This window comes from Chiloscyllium plagiosum, unplaced genomic scaffold (assembly GCF_037043375.1).
Source record: "Chiloscyllium plagiosum isolate Xiang-an unplaced genomic scaffold, Cpla_swu_hap1 HiC_scaffold_11, whole genome shotgun sequence".
NCBI lineage: Eukaryota > Metazoa > Chordata > Chondrichthyes > Orectolobiformes > Hemiscylliidae > Chiloscyllium > Chiloscyllium plagiosum.
Genome location: NW_028270149.1, coordinates 34,223,297 through 34,243,206, shown reverse-complemented (window position 1 = coordinate 34,243,206; position 19,910 = coordinate 34,223,297). Strand labels below are relative to the sequence as shown.

At 39.1% G+C, this 19,910-nt stretch overlaps 1 long non-coding RNA gene across 3 annotated transcripts in view; it reads left to right on the top strand.

The window, feature by feature from the left end:
• The window catches only part of LOC122557509 (uncharacterized), an 80,903-nt gene that overhangs the window by 10,162 nt on the left and 50,831 nt on the right, over nt 1-19,910 (top strand). Inside the window, exon 1 of one of the 3 annotated variants that reach the window (XR_015758640.1) lies at nt 6,192-6,673. The exons of the other annotated variants lie outside the window; for them this stretch is intronic. This is a non-coding gene — a long non-coding RNA (uncharacterized LOC122557509). Of the gene's footprint in view, nt 1-6,191; nt 6,674-19,910 lie in introns of those variants that run through there. 3 annotated transcript variants of the gene reach the window in all.

Genomic DNA, 19,910 nt, shown 5'->3' with positions numbered 1-19,910 from the left:
ACTGGTCGAGTTGATAAAAATGAAGGAAATCGGTAGTAATGTAAACAGTTGATGATAGGGCAGGGTAGGGGTGGCTTTTTGTAGAATTTTAACTTCAGGCTAAAGTGTAAAATTGGTGAAGTTATCTGTAACAGCTTCTTTTCCTTTCATTAAAGTCAATAGAAGGGAGAGCACACAATTGTAGGTCAATCTGACATCACTATTTTGTAATTCGTCATAACTTAAAATTATGAAATATCCCATGTATCTACGGTGGCACCTTTTATAATTTACATTAATAATTTGGTTTCAGAATGTTCATGAAAAGTGGTCAGCTTCACAACTGATACTAAATGCATTAGACTGATCTGGAAGAAGTAGCCTGGGACTTTTAAAGGTAACAAAATAAAATCTGTAAAACAACAGCAAATTAAATATAATGCAGTATAAAACGAAAGGTACTCCATATTAAAGTACTATTTGGCAGGCCTACACAATTGTGCAAACTTAGCCAAAGCACTCAGTGTTATTATGAGTGGCATTTAGCATGTTAAGTCACTTTTCAACTTTATTCAACTAAATGGTCAGAACACTGAATTATATTTTAAATTAACAGGGAATAAGTCAGAGGCCTTTCTTCTGAAAATGTATAGTACTGTGGTCCGCCTACACTTTATGCATTTTTACACTGTGTGGGAAGACATCTAAGTATAATCACCTGAATTGCCTCTGTCAATTACACTCCATATATGCAAAGAAATCCAGTTCGAGAAAGTGATGGTAATTCTGGATATAATTCTGTGTTCAGGATCAGGGAAGTTTTTTTTATGTAAGTACAAGGGAGGTTAACCTACACTTTTGACAGTATAAAGTTTAGAATTACTCAAGAACCAGTTGGATAATATGATAGGAAGACTAAACAGATAATTCCTTAATGTTTGTATGTATCTCATGATCTTGCGCAGTGTAATGAGTAACAATTATAAATCTACTGTTTTGCATCAATTTCATCCAATGCACTGCCTAAATAACATATCTTAATGGCTTTAGTGCACACATAAGGCCTGGTTTCCCAAATGCATTTTGAACATAGAGATTAGTAAAGAGGATTTATTATAATCACTATGTATTGAGAACTAAGGAGAAATTTGAGGGGGTGTAAACTTGTACTGATTATTAATGAGATATCAGGAAAAGGAAATCAGCCAACTCTGAGTGAACTGGATTCAGTATAAGAAATGGAAATCAATTAAAATGTTCCACGTGTAAAGTAAGGATGTAACAGCATGATTTACTTCAAAATCTGTCGAATTTTATATAATACCTTCTGTCAAGCTTGTAAACACAATGGTTCTTTTTACTGATGATACATGGCAAAGCTCCTCAAAGAAGTGTCTGTCACTACCATTTCCTCTGGGAGCTTATTCCATATATGCACCACCTTTCATGCAAAACAAGTTGCCTATTAGGTCCCTTTTAAATCTTTCCCTTCTCACCTTAATCCTATGCCCTCACATTTTGGACTCACCCACTCAGGGGTTAAGAGCTTATCTATTTACCCTAACCATGTACCCTCATGATTTATGAAACTTCTATAAAGTCACCCCTCAACCTCTGACACTCCAGGGAAAATAGCCTCTCCCTATAACTCAAACTCTCCAACTCTGGCACCATCCTTGTAAATTTTTCTGAACACTTTCAAGTTTCACAACATCCTTCCTACAGCAAGGAGACCAGAATCGCACTCAGTATTTCAAAAGTAGTCAAACTACTTGGGGCAGCATGGTGGCTCAGTGGTTAGCACTGCTGCCTCACAGCACCAGGGTCCCAGGTTCGATTCTAGCCTCGGGCAACTGTCTGTGTGGAGTTTGCACAATCTCCCTGTGTCTGCATGGGTTTCCTCCGGGTGCTCCGGTTTCCTCCCACAGTCCAAAGATGTGCAGGTCAGGTACATTGGCCATGCTAAATGGTTCACAGTGCTAGGTGCATTAGTCAGAGGGAAATGGGACTGGGTGGGTTACTCTTCGGAGGGCCGATGTGGACTGGTTGGGCGGAAGGGCCTGTTTTTGCACTGTAGGGAATCTAATCTAATGTCCTGTACATCCACAACATGACCACCCAACTCCCATAATCAATGATTGAGTATTTTGAATAAGTAACAAAGAGGATTGATGAGGGCAGAGCAGTGCACGTAATCTATATGGACTTCAGTAAGGTGATTCCTCATGGTAGACATGTTAGCAAGGTTGAATCACATGGAATACAGGGAGAACTAGCCATTTGGATACAGAACTGGTTCAAAGGTGGAAGACAGGGCTAATGGTGGAGGGTTGCTTTCCAGACTGGAGGCCTGTGACCAGTGGTGTGCCATAAGGATCAGTATTGGGTTCATTGCTTTTATATAAATGATTTGGATGTGAACATAGGAGATATGGTTAGCAAGTTTACAGACGATACCAAAATTGGAGCTATAGTGGACAGTGAAGAAAGTTACCTCAGAATACAACGGGATCTTGATCAGATGGGCCTATGAGCCAAGAAGTGGCAGATGGAATTTAATTTTGACAAAGGTGAGGTGTTGCATTCTGGAAAGGCAAATCAGGGCAGAACTTATACACTTAGCGGTAAGTTCCTGGGGAATGTTGTTGAACAAAGGGACCTTGGAGTGAAGGTTCATAGTTCCTTGAAAGTGGAGTTATAGATAGATAGGATAATGAAGGAGGCATTTGGTATGCTTACCTTTGTTGGTCAGTGTATTGAATATAGGAGTTGGGAGGTCAATCTATCAATTCAGACACAACCATCTAAAATCTGAATGCTTACGTAAAAGTTGTACAGCACTAAATGACTGAACGACATATCAAAACACAATGAGCATATAAATAAACAACTACACCTTCCTTTGCTGCTCTACCAAAACACAGACAACACATAGCTAAAAATCTAAATTAATGTAAAACTGGAATACGAAGCTTGGGAGAAAGTGGTTTCATGATTGTTGTTTGTTCTCAGGATTCAGCTAATGCAGCATGTTGCTTAAGTTTCAAGTTCGAGAGCTTAATTTCAAGTAAATGAGTTAATAGCTGAGCCAGGAGAACGTGCCAGAGGAAATTAAACTTTACTCAAACCTCTTGATTAGCTGACAGCCTTACAATTACACTGTAGTGAAATAATTCCACTGAGGCTGGTCACCAAGTCACCTTTATTTACATGTCAATAATACTTGACACTGGCCCAGCTTCATTACAGCTAGCTCTGAGTGTGCAGAATCTCTGACAGCCCTGTTTATTTTTTTTCAGGATGTCTGACACTTCTGTTTATTTTTTTCTCTCAAAGTGAGCAGGGTGTCTGACACTTCTGTTTTTTTTATTTTATTTTATTTTTTATTTTCCCCAGCACCCATGTTGTGTGTGTGCAGGTGTTAATCTGCTAAAGTAGTCACTTTCGTATTTCAATATGCTATTGAAGTGGGGTATAGAGCTTGCATCAAAAGGCGCAACACATTGAACCATGATTATACAAGACCAAAACAAATGGCGACTGAATAAGTCTATTCAATGTTTATGCATTCTTTACCAGCATGAAGGGTGACGAAACTTCCAAAGTCAGTAAAACACTGAACATTATTCAGCTGTCATTGGGGTATAGAGCAGAGTCATTTTGGACCCTTTTCTCATATAAAAATTGAGAAAACAAGGACAAATTTCTATCCCATATGTAGCCCCCCAAAAAATAATTTATTATTGATTAGTTAAAAAGCCTTAAAGAAAACAAAAGATGATATGTTGCTGAAGCAGAATACATCCCACCAATGGGGTAGCCAGCACATTTAGGTAGCTGGGAATCTGGACTTGCCTGCAATATTGCTGGGGAAGGTAGTAAAGAGCTGATAGGTTAGGGAGCACAGCTAAAACAGACTTTCCACACTAACAACAAAATCAATGGGCTAGCCATTGCAAAACATTGGCAGCACCATGAAGGCAACAAGGGAAACACAAGGCTGCCTCCAGTGTGCACAGCCCAGGCCATAACTAGAGCCAACCTTCCACCCATGGATTCCAGTTACACAGCTCACTGCCATGGAAAGGCTGCCAACAAAAGCCATTCACATCCTAGAAATGATCTCCTACAACCTCTTCTATCAGGCAGAAGATACAGAAGCCTGAATGCATGCACCAGTAGGTTCAGGGACAACTTCTTCCCAGCTGTTATTAGATTATTGAATGGACTCTCAAATAATGTTTGCTAATGTTTGATCGCTCTTGTATGCCCTGTGCAATGTTACCTGTATGCTTCTGTCTAAATCTTTTGTTCTGTATGCCCTTTGTACTGCTCGTAAACAAAACTTTTCACTGTACTTGACTACATGTGACAATAAATCAATCAATCAATCTAAAAGGCCAGCGGTCCGTACTTATTCTCAGTGTCATCTCAGGCAGAGTCAAGAGAATGCATGCAATTCCTCCATTCGCAATGGTGGGGCTGCATGGACATATAGTTTGCTGGGCAGCTTCTTTACTATGATATGAAGTCTCTTACTCTGATAGCTCCTCCCTAAGGAGGTTGCTTTCACCAAGGTGGTGTCTACTATTGTGGTAAAGGAATGAGTGAGCGTGCATTGTTAATGGAGAATAGGGAAACCATCCTTAATTTGCTCATAAACTTGACAATAGATTGTGCTGTTATGTTTGAGCATGGCTGCTACCATTGCCATTGTTAGGAAACTAATCTGGCAACAGGACTACATGAGAAACCACCCTCTCCCAGTTTCCAGTCATTTTACCACATCTCCACTCCTGTCATTCACGACCAGTAAAATAAGGAGTTGCAGTCTGCATTCCTCCCTCTATAGTTTTATCATGTTCACTGATCATTAGGTCAGTGCTCCATAGGCAACTGACAACAGAACTAAATATAGTTTAATATACAGACTGACAACGGAATTAAATATCAATCTGGGTTTAAATTGTATTGGAATGCAGTTGTTTCCACAAGTTTTATTTTCTCTCATTCCCACGTATTCCCATCACCATTATAGGTTATCACTCTCTAGTGGCTGGGAGCCCAGATTTCCCTCATAGATACAGCCATCCCGTCTCATTACTTTTACTGCTGTTCTGCTGGCTGTATTAAAGTTTGACTTTTTCACCTCAAAACTACTTGGGTGTCCGTTGTCTGTACCAGTCTGGGTGTAAACACAGCATACTGCAGTGTCAGAATGGCCTTTCTCCTCCTCCTAAAAATAAATTGGTGAGTTCATTTGTCACTTATGCTCGAATTTCAACCTCCAGTTAGTCCACAATATTGTTTTATCATAACATTGGAAACTATGGCAACCATGCATGGGCACCAAAATAATGGTGCTTAGGAATGATTGAAATGGTCAACTAATTTGAGAATTGGCATCAAAATCTAATTTATACTTTGATACTTGATCCCAATGTTTCCCCTTTCCTCTGATAGTTTCACATGGGATAAGAGAACCAAGGACCACACTTTATGTGGCTTCAGAGACCCAGGAGACATTGGAACATTTCCTAGGCTTACTGCATAAAAAATAGTAAACTTATTCAACCAGATCCAAGAGCTGAATTACTTTGTTATTTCACGCAACTCCATTGGCAAAACATCAGCATCACTAGGTTCAATCAGACCATCTGCCTACATTATGGCTTTTACAATGAGGTGCTCACATCATTTCAGGACTGGTTGATTTCACATTGCAGTCTGATGAGAGGGGTATAGTGCCTGTATCAATATTGAATGGATTTCTTTAAAGATAATCTCTTGCAAAAAGGTGGGCTCAATTATTATGGTCAACCACCGGACAAGGAGGAAGAGATGCAAACCTCACTCAAAAATATATTGGGTTCTACTTTGAATAAGTCTCAGTCACCCTACCTACCACTTCAATTGAAGCAGATGCATGGCACTGTGTTTAGGTCATGCACCCTGGCATCCATCAGGCCAGTAATCTACCAGCCTTGGACTTGACAGTAAGTAAAATTTGCAGAACTGTCAATGCCCTGAATCTCCATGCTGCTAATTCCTTCTTCTAGGAGCAGCAGACCATTTCACTTTGACGTAACAAGACCAGATTCCATAGTTCTGTTCCTTCATCACACAGCATGAAACACCAAAGACAGACTTTCCCATATTTGAAGATTTTGGATGAAAAGGAATAAATCAGACACATTATGTAAACAAACAGGTTAGGCAGATAAGCATTTCACAGTAAGTATAAATGCCTGGGAGACCATGACCACTAATACATGTCTACATCCTTTAAGAAAACTGCTATCTTGAATGGTGATAATAATGATAAGATCACAGCCACTCCTCTAAATGGATTGGTAACCTGCTGACATCTCATTAAAATCAGCTGCACTCTGGCTCAGTATTGATTGGTCACCTTACGTTGACACCATTCTTCAAGCATCAAGTTGCTTCGGGGACCAGTTGCTGCAGAGTCACTGACAATATGCTTCTAAACGTGTGAATCTTGGCATCCCAGTCAAGACTTCATTGCTATCTCCTCACCAGACTATTTGTTCATCATCATCTGGCATCTAGCCCATGCAGAGTGAGACAAGCCAATGTGGTTTGTGTTCTGTCAAAGTCAACAATCTAATCGAAGAATTTAGAGAGACAAACATCTTGTTCCTTTTCATCCAAAATCTTCAAGTAAGGGCAGGTCAGTCTTTAGTGTTTCATCTGATACTTCAATAGAGAAATTGAATTCAGAGTAATGAATGTATTGGATGATATTGTCAAAAGCTCATTATTCAGTCTTCCACTTGGTACTGAGGATTTCTCAGACAAGTGTATTTGAACAATTGCTTTGAACAGTACAAACTGTGCTTAAATGCTGAACATGTATGATCTAGCAAGCATTGTTTGATCCTGTATCTTGCACATTAATCTGTCATTTTCCAATAGGAACTGTACCATACACATTGTTCTAGCAAACAGCTTTTGTAGAACTGGATGTCAGCAGCATTTTGAGACAGTTGATAATCATACAGGCACCATGATGTTTTCAGTTGAACCACTGTCCTTCAGGATCAAAGGTACAGAGTTCACCCCCACACTTGGTTATATATTTTCATATAGTGTTGCTGACATTATTTGCATTACAAATCTATCCCTTGAACTGGAAGTCTTGCTTCACACTGAACATTTTGTTTATATATGCCTTTACTTCTCAACAAACAAGACTCTTGGTCTTCTCGATGTAACATAACATATTCACTTGCTACATAATCATCAAACTGTAAACCTCATCTGCTGTATTCAAAATCTGTTCTTTTTGGTCCAATCACACCTATCTCTGTACACAAATTCTTAGTTGTATACACACCTTCTGACAGCTGTGGCTCATTCATGATGTCTTCAATCTAACATTCCCAGTTAAAATGATCCTTACAAATACCACTGCAAACCTTCGTCTGACTCAAAAAATATCCATCGACCATCACTCAGCTTATATCCATACTTTTACTGACCCTTTCATCCCATAACTTATAACTTACCTCACAGGTCTGTTACATGGCACGGTATCAAACCTTTTCCAAAGTCTACATTCACCACATCAACAACATTACCATAATAAAGCCCCTCTGTTAACTCTTCAAAAATTCAAAAACATTTCCCCTTTAAAAATCCATAACAACCATTTCTAATCAACACATCTTTTTCCATGTGGCAATTAATTCTATCCCAAATAATGGTTTCCAGAAGCTTCTCCTCCACTGAAGTGGTTTCAATTCCTGGTTTGGAGAATCAGATCACCTTATCTTTGAGCCTTCATATAACTGAGCATGGACTTGTACAGCTTCAATAGCTCCTTCTGGTCTTTACGCAAATGCTTCATCTAGAACTGACCTCCTTACACTGTGGTAACCTATTTCTTTGCAGTTGTAAGCCATCTCTTTTCATTGAAGGGAACTGTTTCACACATCCAACTTCAGCCAAGGTTCTGTGAAACTGTGAAATCCAAAATGCTTTTTTCAAAGTTATGAATGTTTCCTGTAAACAAAAGAAAAAGAAACAGTCTCTCATTTTCCAAACTGAAAGTCTGATGCACAACTGTTTGCTTGTAGAAACTCTGCCAATGGAAACAAAATTCCAATGCACAGGAGGAACTCTCCCTCTCTTCGCTTTTTAAAAAGATATTACCATAGCAATAGAAATATGTACAAGTTAATCATTTAACCCTTTCAGACACATAGACCAAAGCCCACGTGCCACTAGCCCAAATCCAAATTGTAAAATATAAGATTTTAAAATATGTATAAATCATACACCTTTCATCACAGTATCATGACTCTATAAGCTTGATCAGATTATATACATTTGAAATATCAGTTCACATACTTTATTATGAATGATTTGGATAGCAAACCTTTTGTTCTGCCTTTTTTTCTGTTATCACCACTTATAGGCTTATTTGCTAAAGTACTCTTAAGTTGATACATTCTGTCTCTTCCATCACCTGTTTATCATTTCCGTTATTGCTATATTGCTCTCTTACCTTGTCTTCTTTATTTAATTTATTAGTTTCCTCATCTACACTATTAAATTCAAATATATCTTTGCTGACTTAATTATTTGGCTTACCAATATATTGGTCATACTGCAGCTCAAGTGAAGACTGAGCCAACATACAAGACCTTGATGGTCTTGCCTCTAAGCACTAACACTCTTGTTTGAATCAGCATGCATTGGAATGAGTATCCCACTTTAGATAGAACATGATGAAAGTTGACACTTCTACACTTTACCCAGAGAATGCTACACATCCAAATAAAAAGTTAAACAGAGCCATTGAGTGTAATAATTCCATTTTTTTAAAAATCCATTTTCTAATCAACCTGTTAGCAATGTTGTTACACATCACTGGAGTAGGTGGGACTTGAACCCTGGTCTCCCAGTTCAAAGGTACACTATTACTACACCACAAGAACTCTTTGATTCCATGTTAATATTCAATGACATGAAGAGTTTCATCTACCGCAATTGACATTTATCCTTCAGCCAATTAGATTGAAAACCGATTAACTTGTCATTGATCAATTTACTGTTTCTTGAACTTTGTACATAATTGACAGTGTTTAGACTAAAATAGCGATGAAACATCAAATAAACACTTGATTGGCAACAAATACAAACAGATGAATGAATTTGAATATCCACTTACCAGTTCCTTCCTTTATACTCACCTGTTCTGTGCATTTACTATAGCAGAGTTCAAAATCTCAGAATTGTTTTTTTGCAAATAATGTTACACTTGAAAGTAGAGTAGCCAGCAAAGATGACAATTTCAGAATGCAAACTAAAGAAAAAAGTCAGGATAAAATAAGGAACTGCAAATGTTTGAGATCTGGAAAAAAAGCAGAAATTGCTTGCAAAACTCAGCAGTACTGCTCAAATCTGTGAAGAGATAGCAAAATTAACATGGTGAGGCCGGTGACAGTCTTTCTGAAAAATATAAGGAAGTTGGACTGTTGGTAGCTAGATTGATTTATTAGACTTCAAGATGTAAATTAATACAGAAAATGTGTATACTGTGGTGAAGAGTTCAGAACAAGGTAATAAATTTTGATATAAGTAATACAGAGAGAAACAGAGCTAATGTTTAGAATACAATGATTCTTCAGACTCATAGTGTTAAATGCATTAGTCAGAGGGAAATGGGTCTGGGTGAGTTACTCTTCGGAGGGTCGGTGTGCACTTGTTGGGCCAAATGACCTGTTTCCACACTGTAGGGAATCTAATCATTCCCTATTTCTCTCTCCACAGAGTCTGTTAGGTCCATTGTGTTTCTTCAACACTTGCTGTTATTTCTGTTTCCAGCATCCATAGTTTGTCTTAACTTTTGGGAAGATTGAAGGTGCTCAGTGAAAAGGCAAACATTCTATATTATGAGGAAGTGAGTTATTCGCTGCTTAATATGTTTTATTCTGTTCTTAAAATGTTGATTGGTTTATTTGAAAACAGGATTCTAGATTAGATCAAAGGGAAAGACAGTCTTCCTGGCAGTGGCAGTTAGATCAGTTAAAAGTGAAGTGCTCTCCTATCAAAATCAACAACAATGAAGCGCATTGAAGCTCAGGGGCTAAATTCTTTCATGATGTGCAGTGGTACAAGAGTGGTGTGCAACACATGATGCTCAGAGACAGTGCTCAAACTGCACAATGCAGAACATAAGCACATTAATAAGGTGATAATGAGTGAGTACTAAACACAAATGATAGAGTAATTAGCAGTGAAATTGGCTGCAATTTCTTGGAATGGACATTTGGAATGTGCATCAGAGGAAATTTCCAAATCCATCAATGATTCTGAGTATTCAGCAAAGGATAAAGTTACTGATTCAGAACTCAAGTAAATGATTGTTAATAGTGACTGTTTAATTTGGCAAGAAATGAACGTCAGAGGGTCATTAGTGTTTGGAATTCTCTTTCCTAACAAACACTGGAGGCTGAGTCTTTGAATATTTTTAAGGATGAGTTAGAAATTTTTGAATAACAAGGGAATAAATGTTTATGGGGTCAGGCAGGAAAATGGAAATAAGACTGCGCTTATTTTTGTATATATATTCTTATTTATAGAACTGGGAACTAAAGTAATGTATGAGTGTTTCTAATTGAAATGCTTCAATTTTACATGATTTAGTTCCCACCTAACATGCAACTCATTTATCAGCTACGATTGGATCAGCTATGGTTAAATTGATAGGAGCAAATTACCACAGATGCTGGAATCTGTACTGAAAACAACAAATACTGGTGATTACAGCAGGTCACACAGCAACGATGGAGAGACAGCAAGCTAACATTCAGTGTCTAGATAACTCTTCATCGAGTTGCAAGTTTGTGGGTCGAATGGTCTACTCTGATTCTATTTCTTATATTCTTATAAAATAGACACAATGCTCAATGAAATAACTCCACAGAGACTGGCATACCTTCACCAAATCATCCATTATTTACATGTGGAAAGTGACACTGATCTGGCTCCCTCAGATTCAGCTGTCAGAATAAACAGAACATCTGACACTCAAGTTTATATCTGTCAGCCAGGGCTCCCTTATTGAACCAGATTAACAGCCCCAATCAGGGAACTCATATTCTACGAGGTCCAGCTGTCTGACCTCATTAAACTTGTTATACTCAAAACAGCAGAATGCAGAACCCACCTTGAATTAAATTGAGAATTTCAACATAAAAGTTAAAATGGTCTGAAGTTAAGCTGTTTCCCAATGCTACTAATTTAATTGAATTCCTAAAAAACAGCATCTATGATTGCTTGCTGTTTCATTTTTTGACTGAATCCATTTTCTGTATCCATTTGTACTGTGTAAGCCAACAATCTATGAAAATTAGAAATAACGGTACATCTTATTACAACGTTTTTCAACAGAAGTGCAGAAAAATGTTCCATGCAGGAAAGGTCTTAGCTGTGCTGTGAAGAGGGTAACTGACAGTCCACTGGTACTGTGTAGTTGGGAGTTCAGAAAGAAGTCCAATGAACCATTGATAGGTCCAAGCAGTTAGGGTCCAGAGGGGTCCTGATAGCCAGTAAATGCAGCATAGTGTTAGGGTTAGGTCTTTGAAAAGTGCTGTGAGCCTTGAGGCTTGTAAGAGGCCTGTGAGCCATTTAATAGTCAGTGTAGCTGATAGCTGAGGGTGAAGAGAGCCCACAAGCAATATTTGCTTGGTGCAGTTAAGTAACTTTGGAGCTTGGAGAAACCCAGCAGCAGAATCAACACAGTGAACATATTGCTGCAGGTAAACTGAAATTGTGCTCATAACCAGACATTGAATCCAGAATCCAAGGGAACACAGTTCCAGGAAGGGGGCATGAATTAGAAATATGTAAGCAGTCACTGAGTCAGTCTGTATGAAATAACATTTAGGGGGAGTACTATAGCTATGTCATCAAAAGTAAAGAATTGAAATTTCTTCTAACGTTTAATTGAGATTTATGACCCACAGTGTCACTAATGCATGGAGAGGAGGCAACAATGGGTTGTGGAACTGCTGAAAATCCATAGGGTCTGTCTTGACTGCTTTTGCAAATTGATATGATCTGCACTTTGTGCAGTGTTTAAGCGAAGTTTATCTGTTATCTATACTTACCTCATATTAATTCTGGATGTATACAAATATGTTCACATGTAATAGATTGTAATATTGCTGTAGCTTTGTACAGTAATGACTATTTTTCCTTGTTCAACATCATAAAATCTTGCATTTTTATTCCCTTGGTAAGTACTTGATCTGAAACTTAGCCTGCTTTAAAACAGTTACACTAGTTAATTTAGCTTTCTTAATCTGGCAGCTACTGAACAGTAGTCATGAAGGTTTCACAGCCATTGTATTTCAGCAATCTCCTTTGTCCATTTATCACTGTTAAAATACTCTTAAATGTTACCTGTCTTCAGTGGTACAAAGGACTGAGTTTTTAGGCCGGGATGAGGATGAACAATAAGACAAATCGTTGCCTTCTTCGCATCGGCTGCAGTTCTCCCAGTTTCCTGATACCATTCCACTTCATAGAGGTAAGATGGAAAGACGGTTCCATTTGTTCACAAGAGTCAGGCAGCCAATTCAAACTTTTGAAAAGCCTATTGCCAGAGGGCGACTAAAATTTTCCAAGGATTCGGTAGGGAAGGAGGTACAGTTCTCTAGATGCCTAGAAAGACAAGAGAACAGTGCAGCTGCCTGCATGTCTGCCTCCCAGAAGCAGATCATGAAGCCAGAGCTTTAAAAAGGCTTTGAGGCCCTTGGCTTCAGATTGTAGGATAGCACCACCAATGCTGCTGGTTCCATTTTATTTCTAGCTTTTAATAAATGTAGAAAGAGCAGTTTACTGTTTATTGCTGACTTGAAAAGGCAAATAATTGTTTTCTAAATACTGAGTGGCTAACATTGGTCCTCCAGTTTTGTTAGTTCATCAGTCATCATTGAAAAGTAGGTTCACTTTCTCGACAGTAATTTATCATTTTTGAAGAGAAAAATCACATCCTGACAATGATGTCCCACAGAGGCAAAGTTCTGACCCCCTTTTGACATTGAGGTACCGAAGAGTCCATGATCAGATGCACAGCTTTAAGTAAGTCATCAGAATTTTCTGAACTCTACAGTTGTTAATTTTGTTGGTTTTCATTTGAATGTATAAGCACAACTTTAACGCTCATAAAAAATTTGGAGCACTTGAACAACCTTTTAAAACCAATTCACCCAATAATTTGGGGATTCTAATGATACACTACTGTCATAAATAGGAACTAATTCAAAAATGTTTCAAATGAAGTTCTATTCATCATTTTACAAAGTCAGAGACAGAAGCGGCAATTTTATGAAACTATTTTCTCACAGCAGTAAACAATGCCAACATCAAAAAGTGAGTTTTGTAACAGATTCAAAACTGCATGTGCCCATCACCCACTATGATGCCTCCCAGGCATTCTAAATTGCCTATGCTTATGTGACCTGCGTGCATAGAACATTTTAAGCACTCTGTGGCAGAAAGCCGGTATGAAGTCAGTCAATTAGAAAGTACTTTTTAAAAGAACACAGTTGTCGAAAACTAGCTGTGCCAGCACACAACATGTTCAAAGTAATTGGTCGTGTGCAGATTTTAAAATACTCTCAGAAAATGTACTACTCTTTGTAATCAGCTGGTGTCTCCAACATGTGGACAAGCTTTGTTTCCTCAGTGGGGTATTTAAGCTCAGTCAGGTGCTAAATTGATTGACAGGTGGGTTAGATTCCCCTGTTAGAGCATGTTTTAATTAGCTGGTCTGATCCTTATGCTGTTCTGCTCTGCTGAAAATTGGCAAGCTGGCACCAAGGGGTTTTGAGAATAAAATGCACTGCAATTATTTTTTGTATGTATGAAAACATTACAAGATTTCAACTAAAATTCATCTCAGTTTCCAGCCTATGTGTTCAACAGTTAGGCACCATAATTAGACGAAAAAGCAATAAAGCATCTGTAGGAAAATTGAGGCAAAATGCTCAGCAGCTCTATTTTTGAATTGGTGGATATTCAGAAAACCTTGGCAACTCCCTGAATCATGTGGTGGGTCATCTGGTGTGCTTCTATTAAATTAGTCAGCATCTTTGGATTATAAAGCAGCCTAACCAGCAATTCTTGAAGAGCCAGAGATCACCTCCAATAAAACAAGCCATTCTTGATTAACCTATTTTTATGTGAAGCTAGAGGTCAAACATTGTTCCCTGCTCCACGGATTACTTAGGGCTCCTGCAAGTCCACTCCAGCCAATTTTCTACCCTTTTCTCTCCTCTTCCCAAACAACAATGCTCAATGGTTGTCAGCAGTTCACCACATTTATGAAGGTGAGGCCTGAAGATGGAGCTCCTTCGGCTGACCTCTTCAGGTCACATTGCAGCCAATCACTAACCAACCTGGCCCACTGCTCTCAGGAAGAGAATATAAAGTAAAGACTGAAACCAAAAATTTATGGTATCACATCACACTGTGTAATGTTAGTGGTGACACTTTAGTGATTGTCTGTGAAATTATGCGGTAGACTACTTTGACATAACTTTATTTGGCCAGATTTACTATCAGAATAATGCTAAAGTTCACCTTACAAATGCATAAAATGTATAGCAGTTTAATGGAAGGGGCACATATGAGATAACTACCGATGTCCAAGTTCCGATCCAAGTTGTACTGCTCCACATTTCCCATTGTGAAAATGACAATTTGTTGTCTTCCTCACTGTTGAATGTGCAGTGAATGTTGAGAAGGTTCTTTATTTGTGTTGTAGATATAAATGGTACTGACCAGCCAAAACTGGGGCTATTCTGAAGTGACACAAACACATTGGCTTGACACCATTTATGGATCCACAAATATTTAATTTGGACTGGTTCAGGCAAGAAACCTTTCAGCTCTACGACACTGAAGAACAATCCACACCTGGGATATCATATGATTTTTCACATGTATGTTATCAGTTTTGCAAATATTTAAACAAGCCTGTGAAACTACAGAGGGGAAGGTAAAAAAGCTGTGAGACATTTTGTGCAGCCATCTTTCTCTTGAGAATGAATATGAATTGTCAACAGCATTTTATTTAAAAAGAATTGTTCATTATACTGAAGTGGGCATCAACAATATGTTATAAAAAGTTTTTATTTTCCAAATAAAATAACAACTTATGGATAGCTTTAGGTCACTTCAAGACAATTTTCATTGTACACCTATCCCTAACAGAATTGATGGGAGTGTCTTTGGTACATTCAGTGTGCCTCATGGCCAGATTAATACAGAATTATCTTCAGACTTTCTTCTATGGATAGGATAAATAGACAAAGTTGTTTTCCCTGGGGTGGGGGAGTCCAGAACTAGAGGGCATAGGTTTAGGGTGAGAGGGGAAAGATATAAAGGAGACCTAAGGGGCAACTTTTTCACGCAGAGGGTGATACGTGTATGGAATGAGCTGCCAGAGGAAGTGGTGGAGGCTGGTACAATTGCAACATTAAAAAGGCATTTGGATGGGGCTATGAATAGAAAGGGTTTGGAGGGATATGGGCCGGATGCTGGTAGGTGGGACTAGATTAGATTGGGATATCTGGTCGGCATGGATGCGTTGAACCAAAGGGTCTGTTTCTGTGCTGTACTTCTCTATGACTCTATGATTCTAATGTCTTGTTGTCTATACCTTGCATATGGAAAGTTGTAATTAATCTTGCAAGGGCAAGTCTAACAGCATAAGCCACTAAATGTTTAGCTTGAAGAAAATTTGGCTCAAAATGTTGAAAATAATCATATAAAAGTCATGATTAAATAGCAGATAGGAAATGGATTTACACAATACAATATCAACCTTGATAGACTAAGTAAATGGACAAAAGAGTAACAGATGGAGTTCAATGTAAACAAGTGCAAGTTTGATGAGGGCAGAGCAGTAGATATGGTCTATATGGACTTCAGTAAAGCGTTTGACAAGGTTCCACATGGAAGACTGATTAGCAAGGTTAGAGGATCTCATGGAATACAGGGAGAACTAGCCATTTGGATACAGAACTGGCTCAAAGGTAGAAGACAGAGGGTGGTGGTGGAGGGTTGTTTTTCAGACTGGAGGCCTGTGACCAGTGGAGTGCCACAAGGATCGGTGCTGGGCCCTCTACTTTTTGTCATTTACATAAATGATTTGGATGCGAGCATAAGAGGTAGTTAGTAAGTTTGCAGATGACACCAAAATTGGAGGTGTAGTGGACAGCGAAGAGGGTTACTTCAGATTACAACAGGATCTGGACCAGATGGGCCAGTGGACTGAGAAATGGCAGATGGAGTTTAATTCAGAGAAATGCGAGGTGCTGCATTTTGGGAAAGCAAATCTTAGCAGGACTTATACACTTTATGGTAAGGTCCTAGGGAGTGTTGCTGAACAAAGAGACCTTGGAGTGCAGGTTCATAGCTCCTTGAAAGTGGAGTCACAGGTGGATAGGATAGTGAAGAAGGTGTTTGGTATGCTTTCCTTTATTGGTCAGAGTATTGAGTACAGGAGTTGAGAGGTCATGTTGCAGCTGTACAGGACATTGGTTAGGCCACTGTTGGAATATTGCATGCAATTCTGGTCTCCTTCCTATCGGAAAGATGTTGCGAAACTTCAAAGGGTTCAGTAAAGATTTACAAAGATGTTGCCAGGGTTGGAAGATTTGAGCCACAGGGAGTGGCTGAACAGGCTGGGGCTGTTTTCCCTGGAGCGTCGGAGGCTGAGGGGTGACCATATAGAGGTTTACAAAATTATGAGGGGCATGGATAGGGTAAATAGGCAAAGTCTTTTCCCTGGGGTCGGGAGTCCAGAACTAGAGAGCATAGGTTTAGGGTGAGGGGGAAAGATATAAAAAAGACCTAAGGGGCAACATTTTCACGCAGAGGGTGGTACGTGTATGGAATGAGCTGCCAGAGGATGTGGTGGAGGCTGGTACAATTGCAATATTTAAGAGGTATTTGGATGGGTATATGAATAGGAAGGGTTTGGAGGGATATGGGCCGGGTGCTAGCTGGTGGGACGAGATTGGGATGGGATATCTGGTCGGCATGGACGGGTTGGACCGAAGGGTCTATTTCCATGCTGTACATCTCTATGACTCTATGACATGTCACTAACCTCACATGTCATAATAAAATGCTATGTGATAAGCTTCAAATGGTTTAAATATAGGGATTGATCAAAGGACTTTGTTCTCAAAAATAAATAACCTTTAAAATGTCCAGAGTTTTGAAGGTGGAAGAGTTTTCAGATGCGTGAGACTACATTATCCAATGAATCAAGTGTAATTTTGCATTGAATATAACTGAAATTCATGTTAATCTCCTCCTTTGTTTGAATCTTTTAATTGAATTGCAACTCTGAAATCTGTTAGACTATTTCAAATCTTGACAGATAGTTGAGCTCTTTAAATGACTTCAGAGCTTATACTCGATGTCTTAGAATCTTATTATGAAGGCTTGGCTGAATTCCAAACCGATTAATAAATTTGGCTCAGTCCAGGTTTTTGATACAATAGTCAAGAGGACTGTGACTTTAGTTTTATTACTTTAATAATGCTATGATCTCTTAATAGAACTATCTCTTTGTCAAATAGTTTTTGCATGACTGTTTATTCCAAAGACATTATAATGTTGTTATAAGGTGTATGATTTCTGCACTTTGTAAATACGAGATGAGTGGGTATGGGAGAGTGAGGGTTGTGGATGCATGATTGGGTGATGATGGGGTTGGAAAGGTTCACGGGCTACCATTGATCACCAGAATTAATCAAGTTCTACAATTTACTAAGAAACTTGTCAATCAACTCTTAACGTGATTTGATTAGATTAGATTCCCTACAGTGTGGAAACAGGCCCTTCAGCCCAACTAGTCCACACGATCCTCTGAAGAGCAACCACCCAGAGCCATTTCCCTCTAACTAATGCACCTAACACTACAGGCAATTTACCATGAGCAATTCACCTGAGCTGCACATCTTTGGATTGTGGGAGGAAACCAGAGCACCCAGAGGAAACCCACGCAGACACAGGGAGAATATGCAAACTCCACACAGACAGTCGCCCAAAGCTGGAATCAAACCTGGGACCCTGGTGCTGTGAGGCAGCAGTGCTAACCACTGAGCCACCGTACCGATGCTGATTGGAACTCAAATTGGTAAGTTTTCTCAACAGTGGGGATGATGAGTTAGTCCCAACCCAGTGAAAAATGGAAAATTGAGGCCACTGCTTAAACATTAAAGATATGTTTAAGGTTATATTTAAATAAACAATTATACGGATTTAAATTGTGCGTTATATACACATTAGGAATGTATCAATGTCTTTATGATTTGACCAAGCTTGTTAGCTCTGAAATAAATGAAAAATTTAACATCAAACATATGCATAAATTTTAACCATTTTTCTTCATAATAAACATAAATGATGGTGTTGAGTCTACTGGTGTTTTGGCTAAGTGTAAGTCAAGTTGAGTTTGGTGGAGAGTCTCTTCATGAGGCTGAGTGAGTTTTCTCATCAAATCTTACCAATCTCGCCATACTATTTGCCATTCCAATCCCTATAGCAGGTATCACATCAGTGATCAGCACATCTTACCACATGCTGTTCTCAGAGGAACTCGCCATCAAGCGGGCATCCATCAATTCTCCACTCCATTAGGGCAAGTGCCATGCTCTGCTCCCAATTATCTCACACCCACTCCACTGTTGCCATTGCACCCACCTCTCAAGTCTGTTGCACATCTCACCATAGCCACATTGCTCAGACCCCTATAAGATTCCATCCCAATTTTTTTTTAGTTTAGTGAGAGAGAAGATCCGAATGCAATATGACCTCGGCTGATGTTAATACTCAACAAGTCAGATCCCAGAATGAAACCTACCTTGTTAGATCCTCACAGTACAGCAGGGAAAATTATTCATTTTCAGAATAAAATCATAAGATCTTTAATGTCCACCTAAGAGTTTTAAGTAGTGTCTGAATAGAGAGTGAAATAGTGAGGTGAAGAAATGCCAAAGCCAATAACCTGTGGGAGATTTTCAATAAGACAAAGAAAATCAACCCTCCTTATTAATTTCATAAATGTCTATGGGACGCAATGATAATTATTGACTATTTTATACCACTGGTTCACAAATGTGCATTCTATATGATTACGTATTTTGGGCATTATGCTCCTGAACAATGTTTTATCACTGCAACTGAGATTAGATTAGATTAGATTACTTACAGTGTGGAAACAGGCCCTTCGGCCCAACAAGTCCACACCGACCCGCCGAAGCGTAACCCACCCAGACCCATTCTCCTACATTTACCCCTTCACCTAACACTACGGGCAATTTAGCATGGCCAATTCACCTAACCCCTGCACATTTTTGGATTGTGGGAGGAAACCGGAGCACCCGGAGGAAACCCACGCAGACACAGGGAGAATGTGCAAACTCCACATAGAGAGTCGCCTGAGGCGGGAATTGAACCCGGGTCTCTGGCGCTGTGAAGCAGCAGTGCTAACCACTGTGCTACCGTGCTGCCCATTAGGTGAAACATTCTCCCACTATTGTTTCCAAGTGGTGACCCAGTCTTAATAATAGAGTTGACTAACTGAAATGCTGAGAAATGTGCAGGTTATGTGACTCCAGTCTGCAATGCCTCAAATCAACTCAGGTGAGATAAGGAGCAGTTGAAAGAGTCTGGATAGAAATTGTGAACGTGCAAAAGTAAATATCATATATACTCAAGTAATAATCAATTTCATGTAAAAGTCGACCCCCTATTTTTGGCCAAATCATTTGGAATTTTCCGTATACCTTGTATAAGAGTCAACCCTAGTTCTTCACAGATAACAGATCAACGTTTATGAGTCAGGTACCAGCCATCAACATCCCGCTCCA